At 43.4% G+C, this 7,541-nt stretch overlaps 1 long non-coding RNA gene across 1 annotated transcript; it reads right to left on the bottom strand.

Moving 5' to 3' along the window:
• Positions 1 to 348: 348 nt before the first annotated feature.
• Positions 349 to 2,603, bottom strand: LOC102064701 (uncharacterized). Its single transcript, XR_003381252.2, has 3 exons — positions 2,323 to 2,603; positions 1,617 to 1,905; positions 349 to 1,514 (listed from the first exon to the last, which is right to left on the bottom strand). It is a non-coding gene; the product is annotated as an uncharacterized LOC102064701 (long non-coding RNA).
• Positions 2,604 to 7,541: the final 4,938 nt, after the last annotated feature.

Raw genomic sequence — 7,541 nt, 5'->3', positions numbered from 1 at the left:
AATAAATATTAGAGCGTCAAGAAATTATTATATAATCTGCTTTAGATTAAAAAAGAAAAACAAATTCAAACCTTTTGTCTAATATCATTTCTGAAAAGAATGGAACAAACTGTTAAAAGAAAGTTGGGATGGAGGGCCATAGTCGTGCCTCTGGTTTGTTTATTTGGTCATTTGTCACCATGTTGGCAGTAGGTTCCCAAATCACTGGAGCCACTGCAAACCAGCTTCTGCCCTAGCAGCTGACAAGCTGTGAGGGCGGCCGAGGCATGGCGGTTCTCCTGAGCCCTGACAGAGTGACAGCCGGTGTGCAGAAAGGACAGCTGGACAGAATGGATTTTGAAACTGCTGGGAAGCCCTAATTTAGGGCATACTGAAATTTAGAACAGGCCCTTAAGCAGCATCTCTGGAGCTGCCATCTTTTGCTGATCAGTGATTTGGCCTAGCCACGCACAAGAAGTCAGGAAAGATGCCTCTGCATTTTTATTTTTATCTTTTGAGCGGGGTCAGTACAAGAAGAAAATGCAGCTAAAAAAAGCAAGTCAGGTCTTTTGTCTCAAGCAGTACGTGAACACTCCTCTTGCAAGGCATGTTTCCTAGTAACAGCAAAGGAAGAACAAAAATACTTTTTGTCTTTAGAAAAAGAAATTAGGACATGCTATACAAGAACTGTTTTGTAAGGTAGACTGTTGAGTTAAGAAAATTAAAAAGTGTTTCAAGTTTTGACTTTTCAAACAGGCACTTGCCCAAATAATGAACTCTTATTTTTTCTCTAGTAAGAAAAATGAGGAGAGTGACTTGCAAAAGCAAAATGAAATTTTTTGCATGCTACTACAATACAGAAAAATAGCATATTAGTAGGGTGCCTTATTTATTCTTGTATTCATTTCCAGGTTTTATGTTCATGAAAAAAAAGAGCAATAAACAGTGTATTTAGTGTTATATTTGTAAAATTGTTTAGGTACAGTACTGTTCAAATTTCAGCATATAGTATTAATAAAAATAAAACCACTTACATTAAATCACACCTTACCATTTAAATAAAAGTACTATGATTAATGCCAGAATTTCTGTCTCTCTGCACTGTCTTAATTTAGGCCTGATCCCTATACAGATCTCCATGAGACATTTACCTTTAAAGCTGCATCAAGCAAAAATCTGTAAAGCTGGTGTTCCCCCCAACCCCCCATGTACAGTGTCCTTATATCTCATTAGGGAAAAAGCACAGTGTGCAAGGTGGTAACAATCAAATTTTAATATGGGTATCTTCAAGCTTTCCCAGTCAGATTTTCTGAAACAAAAAATGCAGACACCTCAGATCTTATAGGGTACACACAAGCTAGAAGCAAGTGCCATAAACATTTTTGCTGTGTAGTAACTTTGTACCTCACACAGGTTTTATAAAGTGAGCCAAAGTCCACAGTGTGCCCTCTATTCAAAACAGTGTGAATTCACAGGGTCTTTGTTTGGCTTTTCATGTGATCTGAGTATCCAGGCATCAACAGAGGTAGGTAATGCTGAAGGTGGGAGAAAGTTGTTAGTTCTCAATGTACTTTTTACTGAAAAGATGGAGTAGAACAAAAATGAAATTCCAGGCCATGAAGGCTGCAGACACCTACCTCTTAAAAAAACTTTTTTCCTAGTTCAGAATTCCAAAGTAGCTGGAGTTGAAGCTGATGGGGTCCTCTAGAGATTATCTAGTTCCACCCTCCTGATTAAGACAGGACATATCACATACATGCTCCAGAACATCCACCTCTTCTCATTTATCCCTCAGAGTCAATGCATAGTACAGTTCTTTTTCTCTGTGAGGCCTTCAGTCACCCAAGAGCCATTTGTGGCCTCAGCTGTCTTAGCACCAGATCATAAAAGACCAAGACTTAAAGGTGTAATTTATGATGTCTACTCCTGGCAAACAAAAAAAAAAAGAAAATTCTTTAAAAACCTGAAAATTTCCAATAGGCAAATATGGTTATTGGAATACAGAGAAACAAACTCATGGTATACATTTCACACCGAACAGAAGAATCAATGCTCTTTTCAGAAACTAAGACACATAACAGCACTTAGCAGAAAGGGCTGCAGATTACAGTCTACAACTTCACAAGAGCTGGTTCCAAAAAAATGCCAATAAAGCAGCAGTGACTCCAGGCATGTCAACATGGTCCTGTCAATGTGGCACTGAGTGTCACACTTCAGGTACCAACATGCTGACTGTTGCAGAGTGCAGTCACTCCGAGGCCTAGACTCATCATACAGAGATTGGAAAAGGGCTCCACATTCAAGAATTACTCCCCAGATGTGCTTCAGGAAGTTTCTCCTTACCTTCTCCATGCTGCAAGTTGCAATTTCCAGCTGAGATCTCATAGTCAAGTGTTTGAGCCCTTCAAATCAACAGAATGGAGCAGCTTACTTTATCTCAGCAGTTCCCAAATGTTTCATACAACAGCCTCCTCCCCTTTTTCTGCAATGGTCTATACCCCTGTGTACCACTCACACGTATATTGACTCTCTGTCCCAGACCCAAATCTCTGTAAGCCAACTATACCAGCTTTCCCTCCAGATGTAGCTATCTGCAGGTTTTTTATTACTGTAACACTCTTCCCCTGAAAAAAAAAAAAAAAAAAAAAAACAAAAAACAAAAACCCAAACCAAACTTACATTTGGCATGCAAGCAAAGTGGACAAGTCCCAGCCCAATATTTTTTCCTGCTTCCCTGCAAAAAGAAAAGCACCAAAAGAAAACCTACTATTCAAATTCTACCTCCTCCGATTTCAAACATGGCCCCCACTTTTTCAACTGCCCGGTAAAGCTCTTTAACTCCAGGCAGCCAGGGCATTCTGCATTCCTTGCTGTCCTACGTGCCATCTACACAGGAATTTCCGAGGGGAACTGCCTTTCACCTACAGCTCCTGTAGCTACCTGGTTCCTGCCAGTGACTCACACCTGCCAGGAAGGAGACTTTTAGCCCTGCAGTCTGCTTCTCCCCGGGTCTCTTCAGCTCAATGCATCATCACCCCGAGGGAAGAAAAGGAAACATTTGTTCCCTGAGTCATCGAGTTGCTGTAACACACAGGCACACTTCAACCTGGGCCACTTACTGGGGTTCTCATCCCAGCATGCCAGCTTGTAAAAAAGAGCCTCGGAGTGCTCATGGCAATGAATAAGAAAGGGAGAAAGAAGCCCAAGAGTCTCACCCTGAGGACCTGCTACTGACCTCCAGCATACATGCTGGGTCCCCCCAGGTAACTGCTGCAGCCAGGCTGCTGTGGAATATCTCAGGCACTTTTTGGGCTTGGGTTGTTGCTGTTGTTTAATTTTCATTCCAACAGAAGGAAAAAATTGCTAAGTAGATAGTGGTTCTTCATTGGCAAGCATCTCTTCCTCTTAAGGATCCAATTTTCCTATCTCATTCCTTCTACTGGAGATGCAAAAATCAGCTTCTCCCTTCTTCCCAGGATAGTGAGGCTTTTTTAATCTGCTGAAAGGAGGAAAATCGGAGCCCTGAGCTGTCTCAGCTGCTCCTCCAGTTCCTTAAATATTCTGTATATGTAGTGATTAGAAAGCCACTGGTTTAAATGGGCTTCCCGTGTGGCCTTACCTCACCTGTCTGAGGCATTCTGAGGCTCGAGCGGTGCCTGCAAGGTTAATTACCGGTGAAAGGTTAAGCAGCTCCTGCCTTTTGGTTGTCTGTCACCACTTCCTTGCCCAGATGAGATGTCTGATAAAAAAGAGGGCAGAGTGGGAAGCGTGTTTGCATGTCAAAGGGGGCTGTAAAACCCGCGTGCTGGTAGGACCGCGGGGATGGAGTTTGGGATCAGGAGCTCAATCCTGTAACTGTGCAGCCCGCCCTAAAGCTGCGGCTTCACAAGCAGCTGTCAATGGTAACAGCTCCCTCATGCCAAAAGGGGAAGGCTTGCGCTTCCTCCTCCCCGTCTTTCCTTATCCTGATTCCAGTCACACGGTCCTCAGCCTTTCTTACTCTGGTAGAATATGACAGTTTTTCCACTGGCTTTGTTTGTTTGGGGTTTTTTTGCTAGCTCAGGAGCAAATTTGCATGTCTATGGGGGTTCCTCAGGTGCTAAATGGAGGCTGACATGGTTAAGGAGCTGGAGAACGCTGCTGGGAGTGGGCAAAGGAAGTGGAGAAAATAATAGGAGAAGCTTCCACTCTCTGGTGACATTCATCTTCCAAAGCTGCAGCCCAACAGGACATTCTCTGCAATTACTGGAGTGATCCATTATCAGCTGAGTTATTCCGTGAAAAAAGGCATAACCTAGAAACAAGTAATTTTTCACATAGCTTCAGATAAGAGTCACTCCGGCAGTATTACTGCAGTGGTAAATAAACACGGCTAAATTAACAAAGGGGTTAAATCTGTCCTACTCACTCCCTCTCCAGATTTCCCAGTTCACCAACAATTCATGCCCAAGCACTCCTCTTTATATTCACCACAACCTCCAAGCAGAGTAAATTTCTGTAAAGTTTTTGTTCTTTCAACAACGGCATTTGCTAGCAAGTTCACACTAACATAAGTGCTTCAGAATGCTGCCACCTTCTGTGGAAAAGTGGAAAAGTACTGATATTCTTCTATCCCATGAAATAAATTTTTCCAAATTTTGCAATTTAATGCTTTATAAGAATGCCTGCTACTTTACCACTTCCCTGCTGTACAGCAAATTACTATTTCATAGAAGGATGGAAGAAAATCTAAGTTTATTTGCTTCATGTTCCTAAGAAAGAGACATGGGAAAACATAAGTTTAAATTCATAAAGATAATGGTAACATAAAAAAAAAGCTTTTATCATCCTTCAGGAAATTTACATGCAGGCTAGTGATTAAAATATCCTTCATCTAGAAAATATTCTGTTGGTTACTGAAGGAGAGCAGGAGACCACATGTGGCTGCGTTCATTGTAAAGTCACAGCAGATTATCATGCATTAAAGAGGAACTGCTACAGGGAGTTATAAATAACATCTCCTCCTATCAGCTTTTAAAAAAAAACTACAGCTGCTGAAAATTCCCATTTATCCAGTACAAACTGTGCTTCAGTGAAGTGTGTCCAGAAAGAGGACTTATCAAGGAAAGCAGTTCTGTGTTCCAGCTGACAAAGAGACAGAAAACATTACAAGCAAAACAGAGTGTCTCCAGGTAAATTTGATATTTAAATAAACAAATTTATGCTAGTTGGAAACTTGACAGCAATTTCCAACAATCCCATAAATGTGATAACAATAGAAATCACTAAAATGTTTTGAAGATTATAAAACAGACCTAGAATGTTTATTATAAAAACAAAAATAGCCCTTTTTTTTTAATACTTCAAGCATTAACAAATGAATATTTACAGAACCAAATAATAAAATACTTCCGTGACCTCCTTTAGATCAGTGAACTGTAACCAGAAAATGTGAAGGAAATCAGAAATCTCTGTGAGAAACCCCATCACATACTACCTTTTCCTCTAAAACTTTTCATGGCTTTTGGCTGAGGTTCATCACTGTTCTCCAGTGGTGTATGCACATCACCACTAGGTGAATTCACAGTCAAATAAACTGAGGCTGTGTCTATACTGGCAAGTACAGACTGTTAGGAGTGGGCACGCAGAGCAGAGATACTGAATGTCGAGATCTTGATACACTTATGTGCATTTCAGGTAGGACCTGCTCCAGGTTACCCCTAGGAAGGTAATATGGATGGAGCACACTAGGTATGCATGAGGTGCCTCTGCATCACTATTCTAGATAGGATCAGCAGCTCACTTCTGAAGGGAATCCTCTGATGGCTCCCACTTACCATCCAGGGTCTTTGAGTGTGCATAATGGATTCCTTTTGAAGGAAACCAAACCCACAGTTACACCCCCAGAACACACTCAATATATTCAAACTCCAGTTGTCACTGCATCCATAATGACAAAATCAGCGGTGTGGATGTCAGATCTTCAGCTTTTTCTTCAGAACTTCTCATACTTGCCAGTGCAGACAACAAGCTCAGATACATAAATATCCTGAGGCAAAGAAGCCATGACATAAGGTTTGGTGAGGTGTTTACACCTGTCACAAGTGTAGCAAGGACTGAAATATCCTAGACCATGGCAAAAATCACAAATAGATGGTTATGCTATAGAGTGAGTTGTAAAACACTGTGCAGAATACACAGAATTGAGCTAGCTGGCACTTTCAGAGTTACTGCCAGACTTAAGAAAGCAAAACCAGTTGGACAAATGGAGTCAAAAGGGCAGCTCACTGAGTGAATTCAGTGCTCTGGAGAGAGGAGTGGACATGGTGAAGGACCAAGTCACACCCAAGAGCCCTCTTTAATATTCCAGACACAGACAAGCATCCATCCTGCTTTACACCTAAGTGACATACACTGACACGGTGACACACCGGTACCAAAGGGGCTGGCAGCTCTCTGCACAACTGCGCAGCTGAGCAGCAGCTGAGTAACCTATTTCAAAGGTGTCTGCAAACATAATTGTGAGAAGGGGCACACAAACACTAAGGAAACACTGCTGCAAACACATCTGCTGTAATACCACCAGGAACTTGGTGGGACTCAGAATCACAGAAACACGGAATCAGTCAGGTTGGAAAAGACCACAGAGGGTCATATGGTCCAACCTTCCTGCCCAAGCAGGGTTATCCCAGAGCACATGGCACAGAATTGTGCCCAGATGGTTCCTGAATATCTCCAGTGAGGGGGACTCCACAAGCTCTCTGGGCAATCTGTTCCAGTCCACAGCCACCCACACAGTAAAGCTCTTCCTCAGTTCACATGGAGCTCCCTGTGCATCAGTTTCTGCCCACTGCCTCATGTCCTACTGCTTAGAACCACCGAGGAGAGCCTGCTCCATCCTCTTGACACCCTTTGGATATTTATACACATTGATGAGGCCCCTTCCCAGTTGACTCTTCATTTCACTATGGCTGCCAGCTGTGAGGTGTCAGCCCCTGACAGCACAGGCTGCCACCACAATCACTTTGTCCCCACTGGCCCCACAACACATGGGCGCTGCTTTCCCCCTTTGTTTTTAGCCCAAGGACGAGGCTCGGGTGCCCAACAGTGTGAGCAGGCTGAGCCACTGGGACACTGCTGCCAGAAAGGGAGCTTAAACATCATCTGGTTCCAACCCCCTTGCCGTGGGCATGGACACCTCCTAATAGACCAGGAGATGCTGGTCTATTAGGCTGCTCAGAGCTCCATCCAGCCCGGCCCTGAACGCTTCCAGGGATGGGGCATCCACAGCTTCTCTGGGCAAGCTGTTCCAGTACCTCATCCCCTCGCATTAAAGAATTTCCTCCTAATACCTAACCTAAACCTACTCTTTCTCACTTTGAAGCCATTCCCCCTTGTCCTGTCAATATGTGCTCTCGTAAACCCCCTCCAGTCCTTAGATGCGTGTTTTAATTAGTACCCTCTCGGCATTCCTTGCTTAACATTCCCACACAGCAGTCACCCTCACAGGCGGCTGCGCACGCGCAAACCCCGCCGCTTCCCGCCCTGCCCGTTCCGACTCCCGCCGGAAGATGCTCCATCCC

This window comes from Zonotrichia albicollis, chromosome 1 (genome assembly GCF_047830755.1).
Source record: "Zonotrichia albicollis isolate bZonAlb1 chromosome 1, bZonAlb1.hap1, whole genome shotgun sequence".
Lineage (NCBI taxonomy): Eukaryota > Metazoa > Chordata > Aves > Passeriformes > Passerellidae > Zonotrichia > Zonotrichia albicollis.
Note: the sequence above shows the minus strand (reverse complement) of the source record. Positions and strands in the feature narration are given on the sequence as shown.